The following is a 21461-nucleotide window of genomic DNA, read 5'->3' as shown; positions in this document are numbered from 1 at the left end:
TGGAAAACTGAATCGCCCTGGGATTTTGGAAGTAATTACAAATTGGCCCGAAGGTGAAAGTTTTGGTGTCACAGATGAGGAACAAGAACCAGTGACACGGGCTGAAGAAGCTCCGCCATATAACCAACTGCCAGCAGTGGAAAGTCGTTACGCTTTATTCACCGACGGTTCCTGTCGCATCGTAGGGATGAATCGGAGGTGGAAAGCAGCCGTATGGAGCCCCACACGACGGGTCGCAGAGGCCACTGAAGGAGATGGTGGATCAAGTCAATTTGCTGAACTCAAAGCCATTCAGCTTGCCCTAGACATTGCAGAAAGAGAGAAGTGGCCGAAACTTTATCTGTACACTGATTCCTGGATGGTAGCCAATGCTTTGTGGGGATGGCTGGAGAGATGGAAAGAGACGAACTGGCAGCGTAGAGGAAAACCAATTTGGGCTGCTGAAGAATGGAAAGACATCGCTACCCGGTTAGAGAAACTACCTGTGAAGGTTCGCCATGTAGATGCCCACGTCCCCAGAAGTAGAGCTAATGAAGAGCAGCAAAACAATCAGAAGGTAGATCAGGCTGCAAAGATAGGGGTGTCAAAGATAGACCTCGATTGGGACCACAAGGGAGAATTGTTCTTGGCACGATGGGCCCATGATGCCTCAGGCCACCAGGGTAGAGATGCCACCTATAAGTGGGCACGAGACCGAGGGGTGGATCTAACCATGGACAGTATCACTCAGGTTATCCATGACTGTGAGACGTGCGCTGCCATCAAACAGGCCAAGCGGGTGAAGCCCCTCTGGTATGGTGGGCGTTGGTCCAAGTACAAGTATGGGGAGGCCTGGCAGATTGACTATATCACACTGCCTCAAACCCGCCAAGGCAAGCGCTACGTGCTGACCATGGTGGAAGCCACCACTGGATGGCTGGAGACCTACCCTGTGCCCCACGCCACTGCTCGGAACACCATCCTGGGCCTTGAGAAACAGGTCCTTTGGAGGCATGGTACCCCTGAGAGAATTGAGTCTGACAATGGGACTCATTTCAAGAACAGCCTCATAAACAGCTGGGCTAGGGAACATGGCATCGAGTGGGTGTACCACATCCCTTACCATGCACCAGCTGCAGGTAAAGTGGAGAGGTACAACGGATTGTTAAAAACTACTTTAAAAGCATTGGGTGGGGGCTCTTTTAAAAACTGGGAGCAACATTTAGCAAAGGCCACCTGGTTAGTTAACACTCGAGGCTCCACTAACCGAGCAGGTCCTGCCCAGTCTGAGTCCCTTCATATAATAGAGGGAGATAAAGTCCCAGTGGCCCATGTCAGAGGTTTGTTAGGAAAGACAGTATGGATAAATTCTGCCTCGAGTACAGACAAACCCATTCGTGGGATTGTTTTTGCTCAAGGACCAGGTTGTACGTGGTGGGTAATGCAGAGAGATGGAACAACACGGTGTGTACCTCAAGGAGATCTGGTTGTGGGGTGACACAAAATACTAGATCACACAGGCATGAGATGGAAGTATTTAATTGATGAAGTTTTACATGGTGTTTAGTAGTGGACTCACGATATGGAGATAAGGGGTGGAATGTCCTGGGGTGACGTTATGGTGGCCTGTATCCCCAATCGTGTGTCCTGTTTAAGTAAAAGTTTGTTTAGTCTACTTATCAGTTGGCTCCCCTCCCCCATGTCTGTGCTTGGGAGGCTAGCTCTGCTGGCTCGGCTCTGCTGCTTGCCGCTTTGCTGCTTTGCTGCCGCCGCATGCCAGCCACTTCCGCTTGCTTTGCTTGCTTCTGCTAGCTTTAGTTTGTTTTTGCTTATTAGTTAGGCAGTCCCATCTCTTTCTGTGGACTGTTCTTTGTTCTTTTCCTTTTTTCTTTTCTGTACACTCTTTAAACCTGTTTGGACCGGACTTGGATCACCGAGGGACACCGGGAACCCTGCAAAGCTGAGACCTGCAGCAGTCATCCTGCCCGGAAACTAACGCTACCTACAGGAGAGACTTTCCTGAGCTTGTCACCCTCCTACACCGGTGAAAAAGTTTTTGTTTGTCATCAGGGGTTGTTAATTTACCTCTCTCGTGTTGGGAGTGTTTTGTTTAATTAATAAACAGGTTTTTTCCACTTTTATTCCTCTGAGGAAGTTCTTTCCCGAACCCAGTGGTGGGGGAGGAGTCTTGGGGGGTTGGTTTGTTTGTTTTTTTTTAAATTTGCCCTAAACCAGGACACATGTGGAAGTGCGGTTTATACTCAGTGCGGCTTATAATTGCGAAATTACTGTACTTGTCCCCTCACAACAATGGCATAAACATTTGTATGCCAGACATACCAAGGACTCCTTAATAAGAATTGCAGTGAGTTGTGATTTGCCAGATGGTTATTTGTGGTTTTGCAGAAATGGAATAGCCCATAAACAATTTCCTGGAAATTGGACAGGACAATGTACCATAGGGAATCTTGTTCCACACATACAGATGACAAATCTCACTAGTTCAATTGCAGGGATTGTTAGGGGAATTTGGAGAAAAGTTTGGAAAAATCCATTAAGTCAAAGTGTACCATTCAACCCTCTAATTAGATATAACACAGGTTTTCATAGCTTTTTCAGGGCCTTATTATTTCCTCCAGGAATAGCACAGTTAGAAATGGCAATAGTGAACATCTCAGCAGAAATGGCAATAATTGCAAATACAACAGATGCCATTGGACTTGCAAACAGAAGTCAATTCCCTAAAAGAAGTAGCACTACAAAATTGAATGGTATTGGATATGATTACAGCACAAATGGGAGGAGTTTTTACACTAGTGAATACTAGTTGTTGGATCCCAGAAATCTGGAGATTTTGAGCTTTCTCTGCTTCCAGGCACAGACCCCCTGGAAAACACTGCTTTGGACCTGAGGCCTTGAAGACAATTTCTGAATATGAATGATGAGCTAGACATCACAAGTGTGTAGTAGATTAGAAGTGTGTATTTTCACAGGGTGATGGGTTTTAAATTTGAGGTTTCTATAGTATAGTGATAGGTATGGGACAAGATGGAGGATTTTGAATGGTGTCTCTTTCTTTCTTCTTAACCTTCTTCTTCCTTATTCTCCATGGGTTTCAGGTAGTAGTCTCTGGTTGGTCAGTCAGTTTCACTCTAAGGGTCATGGGAATCTAGGTATTGGGGCAAAAGTATAATATAGGTGTTAATTCTCTATTGGTCTGTTTGGCTTTAAAAAACCTTGAAGTAGTTGCAGTAGTGGCCATTTTTCCTTACTTCTAGCAAGGAGCTAGAAGTACTGTCGTACTTTCTGTATTTTCTGATAAGAAATAATAAACAACCAAGCCCAAACATGAGAAAACTGTCTCAGTCGTGTTTCTGTTAATCCTGGCTCTGAAAGAAGATAGACGAGACTGATGACAAACCACTAATAAGTGGTGCAAAGCCCCAGCATCGCACCCACAGTTGTATGTTTGTAGATCAATTAGGGCATCACTTCATTCGGTGAAAAGAAAGCAATAATATTAAAGTTGGACTTCCTAGCAAGAGAGACTCAGGTTATGGGATTAACTGATGGTTCCTTTTTGTGTAAATATACAGTAATTTCACGAATACAAGCCGCACCAATTTGACTAAGATTTTGCTCCTAAACCGGAAATGCGGCTAATAATCAGGAGCGGCTAATACAACCTCAGAAGTGCCTGCCAGAGTGCTGAGCCGAGCAGCTGCAAAGTCGGCATTTTGCGATTGTTACAAATCGCTACTCTGTTGCACTGCGGGTGGAGCCTGGCTCCCTGCAGGCAGCACGGGGGGCGGGGAGAGAGGAGGGAGAGGTCTTTCCTTCCCTCCTCTGCCACAGCCCGGGGGAGAGACGGGGGGAGGGGGGGGGGCACCGCCCCTACCGCGGCCCGGGGAGGGGGGGGGGAAGCCCGCGCCGCCATTGCTGCGGCCCGGGGAGTGGGGGAGAAGCCCGCGCCGCCCCTGCCGCGGCCCGGGGAGGGGGGGGAAGCGCGCGCTGCCATTGCTGCGGCTCGGGGAGCCGACAGGAGCCCCGCGCAAGCCATTGCTGTGGCCCGGGGAGCCGACAGGTGCCCCGCGCAAGCCATTGTTGTGGCCCGGGGAGCCGACGGGAGCCCCGCGCAGCCATTGCCGTGGCTCGGGGAGCCGACGGGGTGCTTTGTCCCCGCCCGCCGCCGCCGCCGCAGGAGCGGGGAAACTCCGTCCCTGCCCGCCGCCGGCGCCACGGGCGCGGGAAAGCTCCGTCCCCGCCCGCCGCCGCTGCCGTAGGAGCAGGGGAAGCTCCGTCCCTGCCTGCCACCACAGGGCAGCGCCGACCCGGGGTGACCGAGCCCAGTGGCAGCGGCGGCCGGCCCCGAGCTGCAGCACCGTGCTGGCCCACCTGGCCCCGTCAGCGGCCCCTAGCGGGCCGAGCCTGCACAGCCTTAGCTCAGCCAGTAAACCCCGCCCTCCCGCGGTTCTGTTACTAATTGCACGCGGGTCCTCGCTGCGAACGACAAAGCGGCTTATATTCGGGTGCGGCTTATCTATGGACAAAAACCGAAATATTTGCCAAGACCCAGAGATGCGGCTTATAATCAGTGCGGCTTGTATTCGTGAATTTACTGTACTTATAAAGAAGATATAAAGCTAGTCTGTAGTTGTTTTTTCCTTTTTTGTTGTTTATGGACATGGGAACCTCATGAGGTTCAACAAATCCACATACAAGGTCCTGCAACTGGGTCGGGGTAACCCCAGTATCAATATAGGCTATGGGAATGGACAGAGTGAGAGCAGCTCTGCAGAGAGGGACTTGGGGGTGCTGGTGGATGAAAGGTTGGACATGAGACAGCAATACATGACTGCATCTAGTAGCAGGATGCTCTGTGTAAGTGGAGGCAAAACAGCTTGAATTGCACCCGATTTGCAAAATGTGAAAAACAAAGTTCATGCTTTAGAATTTTAAAAAGCTTAACAAATAAAAAGGGATAAATCCAGTGCTGGGGTGTTGTATTGTACTAAGTTATGATTCATATTGCACTGTTATGTTTTAGATTGCACTGAGAAAATGGCTTGCCATGTATCCCCCCGAGGCTTGTGAAGATGGTTCAGCCCTCCCTTAGCCTCCTCCCCGCCGGTGTGATCTCATTGGCTGCGATTCGGTCTTCCCCTCCCCTCTCCCTGGGTTTAAAATCCCCTGCCATCTTTCTCTTTCTCCCCTAAGAAATGGTTTGTGAATAAACGTGGACGTTATACCGAGGAAGAAGGAGCCGCCTTTTGTCTTTTTCTTTTGTCCTTGCGGAATTCCCATCCATCTCTGGCCAAGAGCTAGGCGGAGGGGACCAGAGAGAGGAGGGAATTGCCAGAGCTGGCGGTCCATCATGAGGCCTCCCACGAGGTTGAGACCCCACATAACAGCTGGATTATAAGCCTTTTGGACCGTACAGCTACCCTGGTGGCAGGGAGCTGCTTTTTGAGCAGTGACTGCTAACAGGGACTGAGCGGTAGCTTGCCTGAGCCCAAGGCAGGTCGGTTCTGGACAAGGACTTTCTTCGCAGTACTTTTGGACAGCCGAGGTCCCCAGGAAAGGGGTGAGTAACCCTTGTGACAGGCAGGAACCCTGAAAAAGATCTCGGCTACAGGGGATTGCACGCGAGCTGCTGTAGTGGCAGCGCAGGGGATACCAGCTGGAGTTGGAGCAGGCAGGCTGCAGCGTGCCATATGCAGAGGTGCCACAGAGCAGGGCGGCTGCGCGTGGTCGCAGGCAGGTGGATTGGCAGGCGGGTGGCGTGGGGTAGTGCGGGCCATGGCCCAGGTGGCCCTGACCGGCGGAGTGCCACATGTAGGTGCAAGTAGCGGCTCGCGCAACATGCCAAGCAGCAGAGGTGCCAAAACTGTGATTTCGTGCACCTGCACTTTAAAAGCAGTGCCTGATGGCAATTCATGCTGCGGTAACGCTATCTCAGCAGCACAGCGCAGCGACGGCGCACCACGTGGCGCCGACGCTAACTTCCAGCTGCAGTTTTAAAAGCAGTGCGGCCGGTGCGCGGTCCCTCCTTCCAACCCAGGGTTGGGGGGAAAGGAGAAAACAACTTCCTGTGTTGGCACTTTTACTGCAAAGAAAGGTAGATTATGTAATAAATTTTGAAGTGAATCGGCAGTAGTTAATTAAAGATAATTAATTATAATTAGAGTAAGCATTAACAAGTGAGCAAGCAGATCTGGGTGTTACTGAGAAAAACCATTACAATTCCGTTTTCTCTAGTAAATCACGTGCGCCTCCTGTGTTCTAGCTCTTTTATCTGCATTTCGTTTCTTGGATACGTTATCTCCTCCAGCTTCTTTGTTCGCATTCGTGGTCTTGTTGCTAGGTAGTATTCCTCCAGATGGTTGGGGGAGGCTGGATTCTTTGGTCTTGTTGTCCAGGTAACCCTGCAATAACTTTACCATATTTGGTTAGGGATAATTACTTTACATTCTTTTCTACTCCCTGTTTGATAAGCCTGGGGCCTAACTTTTACTGTAAGGCGACTAACAAACTGAAATTCTAAAGCTATATGGTTTAAGCTGCTTAAAGCTTTTACTTTATTAGCAAACAAACTAAGCTTTGTTAGTAAACTAAGCTTTGTTAGTAAACAAAGTTTTGTTAGTAAACAAAGTTTTGTTAGTAAAAAAACCTAAGTTTTTAAGGCTGCCTAAAACTTATACTATGTTTGATGAACAAACTATGTTTTTACCCTTACTACAATTAGTTTGTGTAATTGGCTTTTAACATCACTATGGGCTGTCGCCTCTCTGCACAACAAAGGAGCTTATATTCCCAAATTCGGGAAATATTAGGTGGTGGAAATGTTAAAAATTCTAAGAAACATTTAAAGCAATTTGTATGCTGGCTATCTATTCAGTTCCCTCAGTTAAACCTGCAAAATCTAAATTCTAGATCTTCTTGGGCCAAAATTGGAGACTTTTTAACATCTAAAATGGACAACAGAGACGAAACACTATCTCAGTTTCTCCCGATATTCCTGCTAATTTGCAAAGAATTGATTAAGAGGGAACTGAACAGACAGCCGCAGGAAACCCCTCTGACTTCCCCTACACCTTCTTCCTCACCTCGCTCTGCCGCTGAACTGGAGAGGACATGTGGGACATCCCAAGAAACACAGGGTACCTGGCACAGTCGCAGTTTCCCTGGCCCCACATGCCCCCCCTTGGCTCTGGCAGCTATGCACAAGCTGATGGAGAATCTTCCCTGTACCTCAATATCCCAGCTGTTTCACCCCAAATTCAGCATTCTGGTAGCTTTAAAGATCACCCTCCCCCCCATCCACTAAGTGCTGACTGCATGGCTGTGCCCCAAAATGGTGGTGGCCACATGGATGAGCCCCAGGGGACCGCTGACTGTGTGGCGGGGGTCCAAATGGTGCTGACCACGTGGAGGGAATCCAAGATCGTGGCAGCCACATGTTGGGTTCTCCATCCTACCTTTCTTCCTCCCACAATACCTTTTACCCACTCGCCCCCACCCCCAACCCTTTCCCATCCCACAACCCCTTCCTTCCCTTGGAGGCCCCTCCCCCTCCCTCCTCCATGTTGCCGCCCTGCATGATGTCATCCTGCAACCCCGCCCCCATGTGTTTCCATCCTGGTTCCCACGGTTGCCCCTCCCACCCGGGCAGATCCACCCCCTCTCCGGTTTCTGTTTCCCACCCCCTGCCTCTAGCCCTCACGGGGGTGGGGGCAGATGGGGGGGTGGCCTGCCTTTCAGTCAATTCAAGGGCAGGGGGACAAGTGCCTTCCCTCCAGGTTGTTGTGGGACTGAGGGGGGATGCCTCAGAGAATTTCTTGAAGGTTGTTGACAGTCTTCGGGTGCAAATAGAAAGGCAAGTCGAAGATCCAGTGGCACAGGCAGTGTTAATTAAGGAAGTGGCTCAGCGGAATGCCAACAAAGCCTGCCACAGGGTAATCCTAGGATTGCCCATGGACCCTCTGCCTACACTAGCACAGAAGATAGAAACCTGTGCCAAGAAAGCAGAGCTTTCTGTGCACCAGAGAGGAAACTGGGACTGGCACACTCAAAGACTGCAGCAGCTGTAACATTAGGAGCGAAGAGGCAGCTGATGTCACCAGAGCAGCTTCAACAGGTCAACTGCTTCCAGTGCAAGAAACCAGGACACTTTGCCAGAGACTGTCCTCAGAGCCAGCAGCAGAAGAAGAAAAACCAGAAAGAAGGAGCAACCAACAAACAAAAAACTGAAACCAGACCACGCACCTGCTTCTAACATAAATGCGTGGCATGATATAAACACAGCGAGCTCCGCAGTGGGGGAAGCCTGTCTCTTAACAAAAAAGGGGGAGGAAAGGAAGCAGGGTGCGGGATAGCAGGAAAATAAAAATGATAAATGTTTGCTTAATAAAGTTTGGCAGCCTCACAAGCATTTCAGGCTCGTGACTACCAAAGCCTTTCATTTCAGGTCTACTGGTTGGACAATCATTGGAGTGGACCTGCCGAACAACTCACAAGATGTGACGATAAACCACATGGAATTGGACAGTGAGTATTTTGTTATTGGGGACACCGCACGCACACCCCTAGAGATTGAGGTGGCTCCCATGACCATCAAGGGAGGCATAACTCACGTCATTCTCCTGGCGTGCTGCCCTCAGCTACCCTTCTATTTGGCCAAGGGGCAAATCCTCGCCCAGGCCATTCCCATTCCAGCGGAGGTCCCAGTAGATGAAAAAGCACCTGCCGTCTACTGGGCAAAAGTGGCTGGCGAGGACAAACCCTCTATGGCATGCAACCTAACCCGTCAATCAGACCATCTCCACGTGGAAGGGTTGTTTCACACAGGGGAAGATGTGACAATCATACCAGAGAGGATGTGGCCTTCACACTGGGAGTTGCAACCTGTGGCTGGCAAAATCCAAGGTGTAGGAAAGATCAAACTGGCAAAGATCTCAAAAACCATCATGCAAATTCATGGACTGAATGGAAAATTGGCCAGTGTCCATCGGTTTGTCACTGACTGCAAGTGCCCCTTATGGGGGAGAGACACCATGTCCCAGTGTGGGGTCAAATTAGTTATCCCTAAGACTCCCCAGGATTTTTATAGGCAACCACTGTAGAGCACCCTACCCACAAGTTAACATGGCTGGATGACACCCCAATTTGAGTAGGAAAGTGGCCATTAAGTAAGGAAAAGCTTAAGGCGCTCGAGGAGCTCGTGGAGGAGCAATTGGCCAAGAGCCACATAAAAGAGACAACAAACCCTTGGAACTCCCCAGTCTTTGTAGTAAAGAAGCCAGGGAAGGATAAGTGGTGGCTCCTCCATGACCTCTGGGAAATAAACAAGGTAATTGAGGACATGGGGTCACTCCAACCTGGGATGCCTTCCCCAACGATGCTCCCCCGAAATTGGCAATTGGCTGTCCTGGACATGTCCTAGTTTAGGGCAAATTTAGGGAAAACCTCCTGGAGGAGCCCCCAGAAAAAAAAAAAAAAAAACAACCTCCAAGACTCCTCCCCCACCACCGGATTCGGGAAGAACTTCCTCAGAGGAAAAAATGGAAAAAACCTGTTTATTAATTAAACAAAACACTCCCCAACACAAGAGAAGAAAATTAACAATCCCAGATGACAAAAAAAACCTCTTTCACCGGTGTGAGAGAGTGACAAACTCAGAAAATCTCTCCTGCAAGTGGTATCAGTCTTCGGCGCTGAGAGTGACTGCTGCAGATCTCAAATTGCAAGGTCCCGGTGTTCCTCGGTGTTCCAGGTCCGGTCCAAACAGGTTCAGAAGGTATACAGAAAGGAAAGGGGGAAAGAACAAAAAACAGTCCAGGGAGAGAGATTGGACTGCCTAACTAATAAGCAAAAGCAAAACTAAAGTTAGCAAGCGAAGCAAAGCTAAGCAAAAGCAAACCAAGCCAGCAAGCAGCCTGAGCCAGCCTGAGCCAGCAGAGCTAGCCTCTCAAGCATAGACGATGGGGGAGGGGAGTCAACTGATAAGTAGACAAAACAAACTTTCGCTTTGTCCTGGTTTAAAGGGACAGTATTGCCAGCAAAAGGAAATTCAGGAACTCTCAGGCAAAAAAGTATGGTTTTGGAATAACAGTTCTTTTCTGATATATTTACTAGACACACAAAAACAGCATCAGTTATATGAAAGAGAAAAAAACAGTGACAGAACAGAATGAAAGTCAGTCTCAGTCCCCTTTTCCAGTCACAAATGCCCCTCCTCGTCTGCACAGTCGTGATGGAGCAGGGCAGACAGCCTCTCGGTCGCGGCTGCTGCAGAAGCAGGGGGAGTGAGGCGGCACCGGCCGTCCCAGGTGGGAGAAGGGTGAGGAAAACACTCTGCTCACCGTGGACGTCCCAGTTCTCAGCGTTGTTCTCAGAAGCAGAAAGTTTTAGCAGTCCGAGTCCAAGGAGCCTGATCCCACCACGGAGAAATCAACCTCTCTCCTCGAGTTCGACCGGCGAGCTGCCAGTGTCCCCCGACCCTCCGAAGGACAAAAGCAGCACTCCACTTTCGGCAATCAAGAAAATCAGGGCCCGCCCAGCCATCCTTTTGTCTTGAGCACTTAAACGGCTAAAAGGGGAGCCACCCCGGCTAGCTTAACATAATAACGGGAAAAATTTCTAAACCTTCCCCAGCCCACAACACGCTTAAACAGAACAGACGATTGGGGATACAAGCACCATAACATCACCTCAGGACATTCCACCCCTTATCTCCATATCGTGAGTCCACTACTAAACACCATGTAAAAACTTAATCAATTAAATACTTCCATCTCACTTGCTCAAACCTTCGACACGTACACATTTCCGTCTATCTCATGTCTGTGTGATCTAATTTACAGACAATGGTGGTAACATTCAGCAAACAATCATATTGTCTCACCCCACAATCAGATCTCCCTGAGGTAGACATTGTGTTGTTCCATCTCTCTGCATTGCCCACCATGTACAACCTGGTCCTTGAGCAAAGACAATCCCACAAATGGGTTTGTCTGTTCTCGAGGCAGAATTAATCCAGACTGTCTTCCCTAACAAACCTCTGACATGGGCCACTGGGACTTTATGTCCATCTATTATATTAAGGGACTCAGACTGGGCAGGACCTGCTCGGTTGGTGGAGCCTCGGGTGTTAACTAACCAGGTGGCCTTTGCTAAATGCTACTTCCAGTTTTTGAAAGAACCCCCACCCAATGCTTTCAAGTTGGTTTTTAACAATCCATTGTACCTCTCCACTTTACCTGCAGCTGGTGCATGGTAAGGAATGTGGTACACCCACTCAATGCCATGTTCCCTAGCCCAGGTGTTGATAAGACTGTTCTTGAAATGAGTCCCATTGTCAGACTCAATCCTCTCAGGGGTACCATGCCTCCAAAGGACCTGTTTCTCAAGGCCCAGGATGTTATTAAGGGCTGTAGCATGAGACACAGGGTAGGTTTCCAACCATCCCGTGGTGGCTTCCACCATGGTCAGCATGTAGCGCTTGCCTTGGCGGGTTTGAGGCAGTGTGATATAGTCAATTTGCCAGGCCTCCCCATACTTGTACTTGGACCAACGCCCACCATACCAGAGGGGCTTCACCTACTTGGCCTGTTTGATGGCAGCGCACGTCTCACAGTCATGGATAACCTGAGAAATACTGTCCATGGTTAGATCCACCCCTCAGTCTCGTGCCCACTTATAGGTGGCATCTCTACCCTGGTGGCCTGAGGCATCATGGGCCCATCGTACTAGGAACAATTCTCCCTTGTGGTCCCAATCGAGGTCTATCTTTGACACCCCTATCTTTGAGGCCTGATCTACCTTCTGATTGTTTTGCTACTCTTCATTAGCTCTACTTTTAGGGACATGGGCATCTACATGGCGAACCTTCACAGGTAGTTTCTCTAACCAGGTAGCGATGTCTTTCCATTCTTCAGCAGCCCAAATTGGTTTTCCTCTATGCTGCCAGTTCGCCTCTTTCCATCTCTCCAGCCATCCCCACAAAGCATTGGCTACCATCCAGGAATCAGTGTACAGATAAGGCTTTGGCCACTTCTCTCTTTCTGCAATGTCTAGGGCAAGCTGAATGGCTTTGAGTTCAGCAAATTGGCTTGATCCACCCTCTCCTTCAGTGGCCCCTGTGACCCGTCGTGTGGGGCTCCATACAGCTGCTTTCCACCTCTGATTCATCCCTACGATGCGACAGGAACCGTCGGTGAATAAAGCGTAAGGGGTTTCCTCTGCCGGCAGTTGGTTGTATGGCAAAGCTTCTTCAGCCCGTGTCACTGGTTCTTGTTCCTCATCTGTGACACCAAAACTTTCACCTTCTGGCCAATTTGTAATTACTTCCAAAATCCCAGGGCGATTCAGTTTTCCAATCCGAGTGCGCTGTGTGATCAGGGCAATCCACTTGCTCCATGTAGCACTGGTGGCATGGTGGGTGGAGGGAACCTTTCCTCCGAACATCCACCCCAGAACTGGTAGTCGGGGTGCCAGGAGGAATTGTGCTTCCGTTCCAATCACCTCTGAGGCAGCTTGGACTCCTTCATAGGTGGCCAAGATTTCCTTCTCTGTTGGGGTGTAGTTACCTTCAGACCACCTGTAGCTCCAACTCCAGAATCCCCGAGGTTGGCCTCGAGTCTCATCAGGCGCCTTCTGCCACAGGGTCCAGGACAAACCATGGCTCCCAGCTGCAGAGTAGAGCACATTCTTCACATCTGGTCCCGTCCTGACTGGGCCAAGGGCTACGGCATGAGCAATTTCTTGCTTTATCTGGGCAAAAGCTTGTTGCTGCTCAGGGCCCCAATGGAAATCATTCTTCTTGCAGGTGACCAGGTAAAGAGGGCTCACAATCTGACTGTACTCAGGAATGTGCATCCTCCAAAAACCTATGACGCCTAAGAAAGCTTGTGTCTCCTTCTTGTTGGTTGGTGGGGACATAGGTGTGATTTTGTGGATGACATCAGTAGGAATCTGACGCCGCCCATCTTGCCACTTCACTCCCAGGAACTGGATCTCTCGAGCAGGTCCCTTAACTTTACTCTTCTGGATGGCAAAGCTGGCTTCTAGGAGGATTCGGATGATTTTATCTTCTTTCTCAAACACTTCTGCTGCTGTATTCCCCCACACAGTGATGTCATCAATATATTGTAGATGTTCTGGAGCCTCACCCTTTTCTAGTGCAGCCTGGATCAGTCCATGACAGATGGTAGGACTATGCGTCCACCCCTGGGGCAGTCGGTTCCAGGTGTACTGCACACCCCTCCATGTAAAGGCAAACTGAGGCCTGCATTCTGCTGCCAGAGGAATGGAGAAAAATGCATTGGCGATATCAGCAGTGGCGTACCACTTTGCTGCCTTGGATTCCAGCTCGTACTGCAGTTCCAGCATGTCCGGCACAGCAGCACTAAGTGGTGGAGTCACTTCATTCAACGCACGATAATCTACTGTCAATCTCCATTCCCATTCAGATTTACGCACAGGCCAAATGGGGCTGTTGAAGGGTGAGTGGGTTTTGCTGACCACCCTTTGGTTCTCCAGCTCTCGGATCATCTTATGGATGGGAACTACAGCATCTCGAGTTGTTCTATATTGTCGGCGATGCACTGTTGAAGTGGCAATTGGTACCTTTTGCTCTTCTCCCTTCAGAAGTCCTACTGTAGTTGGATTCTTGGACAGTCCAGGTAAGGTGTTCAATTGCTGGATGCCCTCTGTCACCACAGCTGCTATCCCAAATGCCCACCTGAATCCTTTTGGGTCTTTAAAATACCCCCTTCGGAGGTAATCTATGCCTAAAATGCATGGGGCCTCTGGGCCAGTCACAATGGAGTGTTTTTCCACTCCTTTCCAGTCAGACTCACTTCAGCTTCCACCAAGATAAAGTCCTGTGATCCACCTGTCACGCCAGCAATAGAGACAGATTCTGCCCCCACATATCTTGATGGGACTAATGTACATTGTGCACCAGTATCAACCAAAGCTTTATACTTTTGTGATTCCGATGTGCCAGGCCAACGAATCTACACAGTCCAGAAAACATGATTTTCCCTCGCCACACCCTGGCTAGAGGCAGGGCCCCTCTAAGCCTGTTTATCCTTCTTCCCTTGGGCACATGTCTTGGAGGTTCCTTCAAGGGGATTGGACATGTCATCATCATCATCATCATCATCATACTTGGCAATTCGGCTACGGGCAACTGGAGCTGCTCTCCTTTTGGTGGAACTTCCTCTTTGAGTCTTGCCTTCCTTCAATTCATGCACCCGTTGTGCCAGAGCAGCAGTAGATTTTCCATCCCATCTCCTCATGTTTTCTCCACAATCACGCAGGAAGAACCACAGCTCAGCTCGTGGGTTGTACCTTCTCTCCCCATCGGGGGAACGTCTGCGTTGGATACCAGGGCCTCTAATTGGTACAGCCGAGATTTGGAGAAGGTCCTCCTTAATCTCATCCCTGAGTCTCTTATGATTCTCCTCTATCTTGTCTTCTAATTTCTGCAGATGTGTTTCCACAGCTGCGATTCTGACCTGTGTTGGACCATGTACAGCATCTGCATATGCTCGGAGCTTCTTTGCCATATCGAGCATGGTCTCATCCCTCTCATCCCGCTTCATTATTGCCAAAGCAGAAGCGTATTCATGTGGCCCAAGTTGCACAAGTTTTCGCCACATCACAGATGTACATGGTACCAAGTCTGGATTCCTAGTTGTTATGTCATCTGAGAAGATAATCTCTGCCACTGCCATTTCTCTCAGGCATTGGATCCCTTGTTCTATAGTCTTCCACTGTGTCTGCTGCATATAGAGATCGTCTGCACACAGGTATCTTTGTGCTACACTGTCCAGGACCCGTGCCTCACTTCAGTGCCGTCCAGAATTGTAACTTCGCCTGCAGCATCCCAAAGACGGACCAACCAACTAATTATAGACTCATCAGGTCGTCGAGTGTAATCCTTTCTTAGACCACGGAGGTCCTTTAGGGAAAAGGACTCAATATTGGCCTCTGATCTTGTACCAGTTGCTTTGACTCCTGGTTTTATGTCAGGAGGCACTGAGGGTCCTTCTCCTGCATCATCCTCATCATCATCATCATCCACTGGTCGATTGGTCTTGTCTGTGGACTTTCCACTTCTCGTGCTAGTAGCAACAGCCATTGGTTGAGGCTTACTGTCTGGTTTAGCTGCTGGTCTCAAGCCTGGGGTGTTGGCTGCAGCCTGAGTGACTGGGATAGTGGCTGATTTATCTCCCTGTCCCCTTTCCTCTGTCTGCTGCCCTACAGTATCTAGCAGGGTGCGATAAGCATATGCCAGGGACCAGCTCACTGCAATGATCTTTTCCTCCTTGGAGTTATCATGGCACTTCTCTTTAAGGTATTTTGCCACCTCAGCTGGATTCTGAATTTGTTCAGGGGGAAAGTCCCAGACTATAGGGTCAGAAAATTCCCTCAAGATTTGGCCCATATCCTCCCATTTCCCACACCACTCAGGATTCCTCACACTTGGCTCTACTCCTAAGTCAGGAGTCTCATCAGCCCCTCTAGAAATCTCAGCTCTTATAGAAGCTGCAGACTGTATAAAGAAAGGTTACTAGATTAAACAGCAGAGAGATGGTCTCTTTAGCATTCAGGGGAAACTGAACATACTCTAATAGGGATGTAACAAATTCAGGGGAGAGGAAGGAAAACAAAGGCTGAAAAGCCTCATCCCCTGCTTCTCCTCTAACAAATTGGGCACATAACCATAACCATGAACCATACATTCCTGGAACAGACTCCAGCATCTTTACAAACCTCCTACAAGCCATTACAACTAAGCCCAGCCCGATGGATATTCTGGTCATTGCCCCTCTGCTACAGAAACTGTGTATTAGGGAAAACACCGGAGCTATTTCTGGATGAGAAAATATACCTAGGGACCACAGAGGTATTAAGACCTCAAAAAACCCTGAAGAGCAAAAATGCATGTAGGCCTCCACCCCAAGGGATATTATTAATTCAAACAACATTATTAGAACAAAGTTTTTTCCACTTTCTCTTGCCCTACAATTGGGCGCCAAATATTTGTCCTAGTTTAGGGCAATTTTAGGGAAAACCTCCTGGAGGAGCCCCCAGAAAAAAAACCAAACCCTCCAAGACTCCTCCCCGACCACCGGGTTCGGGAAGAATTTCCTCAGAGGAAAAAATGGAAAAAAACTGTTTATTAATTAAACAAAACACTCCCCAACACAAGAGAAGAAAATTAACAACCCCAGATGACAAAAAAACCCTCTTTCACTGGTGTGAGAGGGTGACAAACTCAGAAAATCTCTCCTGCAAGTGGTATCAGTCTTCGGCACTGAGAGTGACTGCTGCAGATCTCAAATTGCAGGGTCCCGGTGTTCCTCGGTGTTCCAGGTCCGGTCCAAACAGGTTCAGAAGGTATACAGAAAGGAAAGGGGGAAAGAACAAAAACAACAGTCCAGGAAAAGAGATTGGACTGCCTAACTAATAAGCAAAAGCAAAACTAAAGCTAGCAAGCAAAGCAAAGCTAAGCAAAAGCAAGCCAAGCCAGCAAGCAGCCAGCGCCAGCCTGAGCCAGTAGAGCTAGCCTCCCAAGCACAGACGATGGGGGAGGGGAGCCAACTGAGAAGTAGACAAATCAGACTTTCGCTTAAACAGAACACACGATTGGGGATACAAGCACCATAACATCACCTCAGGACAGACATAAAGGACTGCTTCTTACAAATTCCTCTATACCCAGAAGATGCCCCACGGTTTGCCTTCTCGGTTCCTACTATAAATCGAGAAGCCCGAATGAAGGGCTACCACTGGAAAGTACTACCCCAGGGCATGAAGTTCAGTCTTTCCATCTGCCAGTGGTATGTGTCCTCATTGCTGTCCCTGGTGCATGCCCAAAAAAGGGAGGTGGTCATCCTTCACTATATGGATGACATGCTTGTGTGCGCCCCCGATGACTATACGCCAACACACACTTGACCTAATGGTTAAAGTTTTAACCTCTGCTGGATTCCAACTGCAGAAACACAAAGTCCAAAGGATGCCACCTTGGAAATATCTGGGCTTGGAGAACACTGTGCAGACCGTTGTTCTGCAGAAATTGGAAACTGATAGTGATCCCAAAACCCTAGCAGATCTCCATTCCTTGTGTGGGTCTTTGAACTGGGTCAGGCCCTGGTTAGGCCTCACCAATGAGGACCTAGACCCCCTCCTCAATTTATTGAAGGGGGAGAGAGAGCTGGTTTCTCCCAGGGAACTGACCCCAGAGGCAAAGGTTGCAATTGAAAAAGCACAGAAGGCTTTGGCCGAGAGGCAGGCTCATCGTTATCAGCCTGAGCTGCCTTTCAAATTCAGTGTCCTGGGAAAGCTGCCACACTTGTATGGTCTGATATTCCAATGGATCAAAGGGCAGAAAGATTCGCTCTTAATCATAGAGTGGGCCTTCTCCCATCAACGGTCCAAGACTATCACCAAGCCACAGGAGCTGATGTCTCAGCTGATCTGAAAAGCCAGGATAAGACTGCGTGAGCTGCCTAATTGTGTGTATTCACCTCCCGGTCAAACTTTCTGAGGAGGGAAGGAACTCTCCCAAGAGGTTGACCAAAAAGATGTCTGAGCACTTGCTCCAGAGCAATGCCAGCCTCCAGTTAACTCTGGACAGCTACAGAGGACAAATATCAGTCCACTCCCCATCACACAAATTGTTTAATGAGGAATTCCACCTCATTCCTCGTGAGAAGAGGAACTGTAGGCTGCTCAAGGCTCTCACAGTGTTCATGGATGCATCTGGGGCATCCCACAAGTTGGTGATGACTTGGAGAAACCCCCAGACTCAGCATTGGGAAGCTGATGTTGAGTTTGTGGAGGGTTCGCCCCAGGTAGCCGAACTGGCTGCAGTCGTGGGACCCTTTGAGAAGTTCTCAGAGCCAATTAATTTGGTAACCGACTCAGCCTACGTGGTGGGGGTAGTGTCCAGGGTGGAGCAGTCAGTTCTCAAAGACATGGAGAACAAGCATCTCTTCAGGTTGCTATAAAAACTAAATATATTATAGTTTCACATTGAGAACTTCCGTTCTATGTGATGCACGTAAAATCACATACCAATTTGCCAGGCAAAATTGCAGAAGGGAATCGTAAAGCAGACTCCCTTGCTGCCTGAGCTGAAAAAGCACGCCTCCCAGACATCTTCCAACAGGTGAAGCTGAGCCACCAGCAATACCATCAGAATGTGCCAGGTCTGATCTGTCAGTTCCAACTAACATGGAGTCAGGCTCAAGCCATTGTGGCTGCCTGTCCCAGTTACCAGCTCCAGGTCATGCCATTGCTGGGTGTTGAGGTTAACCCCCAAGGCCTTGGGAGCTTTGAAGTGTGGCAGACAGACGTCACGCACATTCCCAGTTTTGGTTACCTCAAATATGTACACGGAAGCATTGAGACATATTCAGGTGTCGTCTATGCCTCTATTCACGAAGCAGAAAAGGATGTGCACACCAAACAACATCTAGTTCAAGCCTTTTCAGTTCTGGGGATCCCTAGGGAAACCAAGACTGATAATGGCCCAGCGTATACATCTGGGGAATTCCTAGAGTTTGTCCAGCAGTGGGGAGTGGAACATAAAACTGGCATGCCCCACTTCCCCACATGTCAAGGTGTGATTGAGCATGCCCATCAGATGCTCAAGCAGGTCTTGGTTAGACAGAGCAGTTCTACAGCGTGGATGTCACCACAACAAAAGCTCTGCAAAACCATGTTTACAATTAACTTTCTAAATATTGTTCATTTTAGAATATGAGTCCTCTGGTGGTACGTCACTTTAACTGCAGTAATCACTTTAAATTGTCCGAGTGTCCACCCGTCTTAATTAAGGACCCAGAAACTTGTGAGACCCCAAAAGTAGGTAAAACCTTTCATCCCCAAAAATCCAGCTCCGGCGGAAGGGGATAAGAATCAAGTAGCCGTTGCTTCAAAGAGAGGATGCTGCTGGAAAGAGGAGAGAAAAACTTCCTAAGATCTTGCTACCTTCTGGCAGACTCACTGAACTTTTAATATGCTTTAAATATGTTTGTTTTTCTTTTTAGAAAAAAAACCTACCTCCCACTCAACCTCACGATGAGCGCCTCCAAAATTGTCATCCTGTTTGCACTGAGCAGCCTGACAGCTGCATGGATCATCCCTCAGCCATGCCAAAACATCTGGGTGACGCTGGCACAGATGCTCCAACAAGAAAACATATGCCTGTCCACTGCAGCACCAAGAGGGCCTATGTCCACCTGCCTGGTAGAGATTCCATTGCAGGTTGGAGAATATCCATCCAGCTTTAACACACATATGCCTAACGAACTTCCCGAGTCACACAGCATCTGACCACACCAGAATCGTCGTCGGCGGGCTGTAATGATTAAGAACCCCATAGAAGAGTGGCTACCAAGTTTGCCCAAAGCAGCTCAGGAACCCCAAGAATTAGAGCTGTTGGGTTCCTCCCCAGCACCACACTGCATTCACTTTACCTTCAGCCCATTATCTAGCACCAAAGCCTTTCACAACATACTGCAGTATCAGGAGGAGTTCACCGCCAAAAGGTGGTGTAATATTCTGAGCCATATTGCAGCAGACAACCCATACCATTCAAGTCCTAAAAGCCTCCCTAAGGGTCTGTTCTTAATTTGCGGAGACCGGGTATGGGCAGGGATCTCTTCTCGGCTGTTAGGAGGTCCATGTACCTTCGGGCAGTTGTCCATGTTGGCACTCAACCACACCTTAATTGGTTCGTAAAAACAATTTGGCCAAGAAAATTCAAAAGAGAAGTACTAACAATTTGGACCCAAACTGTGATTCTGAAATTTTTCATTGGACCATGTCAAAAAGAGTTGCTGTGTCCCTGTTCCTTCCATGGGTTGCAGCAGCCAAAACTCTAGGTGAATTGGGCCACCTAGAGTGCTGGGTAGTCAAACAGGCAAACTCAACATCCATCGCCATCAGCTCCCTCCTAGAAGACGAGGAATTTACCAAGCAGGCCACACTCCAAAATCATGCTGCCATAGACTTCCTCCTGTTGCTACATGGACATGAGTGTCAGGAATTTGAAGGACTTTGTTGCATGAAGCTAATTTCGAAAGTTCCCAACATCCATGCAGCCCTCCAAGACATGAAAAGCTTAATCAGACAAGTGTAGCAAGAATCCGAGGATTGGTTCAGTGAACTTTTCAAAGGGTGGGGACTCACAGGGTGGTGGACTTGCATAGTTAAAACAATTTTGTCGTTTTTTGTTGCTCTTTTTCTTATAGTGTTGGCGTTTGGAATTCTATGTTGCTTAATTTTCAAAGCAATTAACGACCTAATTTCTACTACCTCAGAAGTCAACCACATGGAGTTGGCAAACCAAAAGCAGTCTAATTTGCCGGAAAATCATAAGTGGTGGGCAAGTCCATATTCTGAATCAGAATAAGCCTTTCTTTCAACTTTATTAAACTAAAAAGTGGGAGATGTTGTATTGTACTAAGTTATGGTTCATATTGCACTGTTATGTTTTTATATTGCACTGAGAAAATGGTTTGCCCTGCATCTCCACGAGGCTTGTGAAGATGGTTCAGCCCTTTCTTAGCCCCTCCCTGCTGGCGTGATCTCATTGGCTGCGATTCGGTCTACCCCCGCCATCTTCTCTCTGTCTCTCTTTTTCTTGAAAATGGTTTATGAATAAACGTGGATGTTATACCGAGGAAGAGGGAGCCTCCTTTTGTCTTTTTCTTTTGCCCATGCAGAATTCCCATCCATCTCTGGCCAAGAGCTAGCCGGAGGGGACCGGAGAGAGGAGGGAGTTGCCACACTGGAGTGCTTTTGGCAGTCAGTCAAGGAACACACCATCAAGTTTAAAACAATGTTCTCTAGATACTCTTACATTGCTGGGGTAAATGCATATTCAATGAGTTTATACATTATTCAAACATGCTTTTGAGCTGTTGATGTTGCAGGAATTCTTTTGTTTGTTTTTATACTCTGACTTATCTGCAGGACATCCTGTAGATTAGGTCAATATATTTTATTCCTTCTTGTGGTTTCATCCAGTTGCTTCACATTCTCTGATAACATGGGGTTAACAAATTCTCTGATTCTTTTCCGGTTTGTGTCACTGTTATCACTTGGAGAGGTCAGTCACCAGATGTAGGTACCAAGATAATTTTTTCACATTATAGAAGCATTTTAACATTTTGTGTTTTGCTAAGGCCTACGATATAATACATTCATCCCACCACTATTTCTATAAGCTATCTATAAGCATACTTAACTGATAGATTATGTTATACTAACAGCTAAAAGGAGTTATAAATTGTACCATATCTAAATACTTTTGATCAATAGCAACATGAAAAAGTTAATACATAAATGCAAAAACCAATATTATATTGTCATTTTTAACACAAAAGTTATCAGTGTTGGATGGAAAAGGGAGGTCATGCTGCTTTTGGTGTTGAAGAATGCTGAGACCATCCTGA

General features: G+C 48.2%; 1 long non-coding RNA gene across 1 annotated transcript; it reads left to right on the top strand.

Annotated features, from left to right (window-relative positions):
- Positions 1-5207: 5207 nt before the first annotated feature.
- LOC117005012 lies at positions 5208-20681 on the top strand. Its single transcript, XR_004419737.1, has 3 exons — positions 5208-5563; positions 8447-8526; positions 19050-20681. It is a non-coding gene; the product is annotated as an uncharacterized LOC117005012 (long non-coding RNA).
- Positions 20682-21461: the final 780 nt, after the last annotated feature.

Source organism: Catharus ustulatus, chromosome W (genome assembly GCF_009819885.2).
Source record: "Catharus ustulatus isolate bCatUst1 chromosome W, bCatUst1.pri.v2, whole genome shotgun sequence".
Lineage (NCBI taxonomy): Eukaryota > Metazoa > Chordata > Aves > Passeriformes > Turdidae > Catharus > Catharus ustulatus.
The sequence above is the reverse complement of the archived record's forward strand: the minus strand, read 5'-3'. Positions and strand labels throughout refer to the sequence as shown.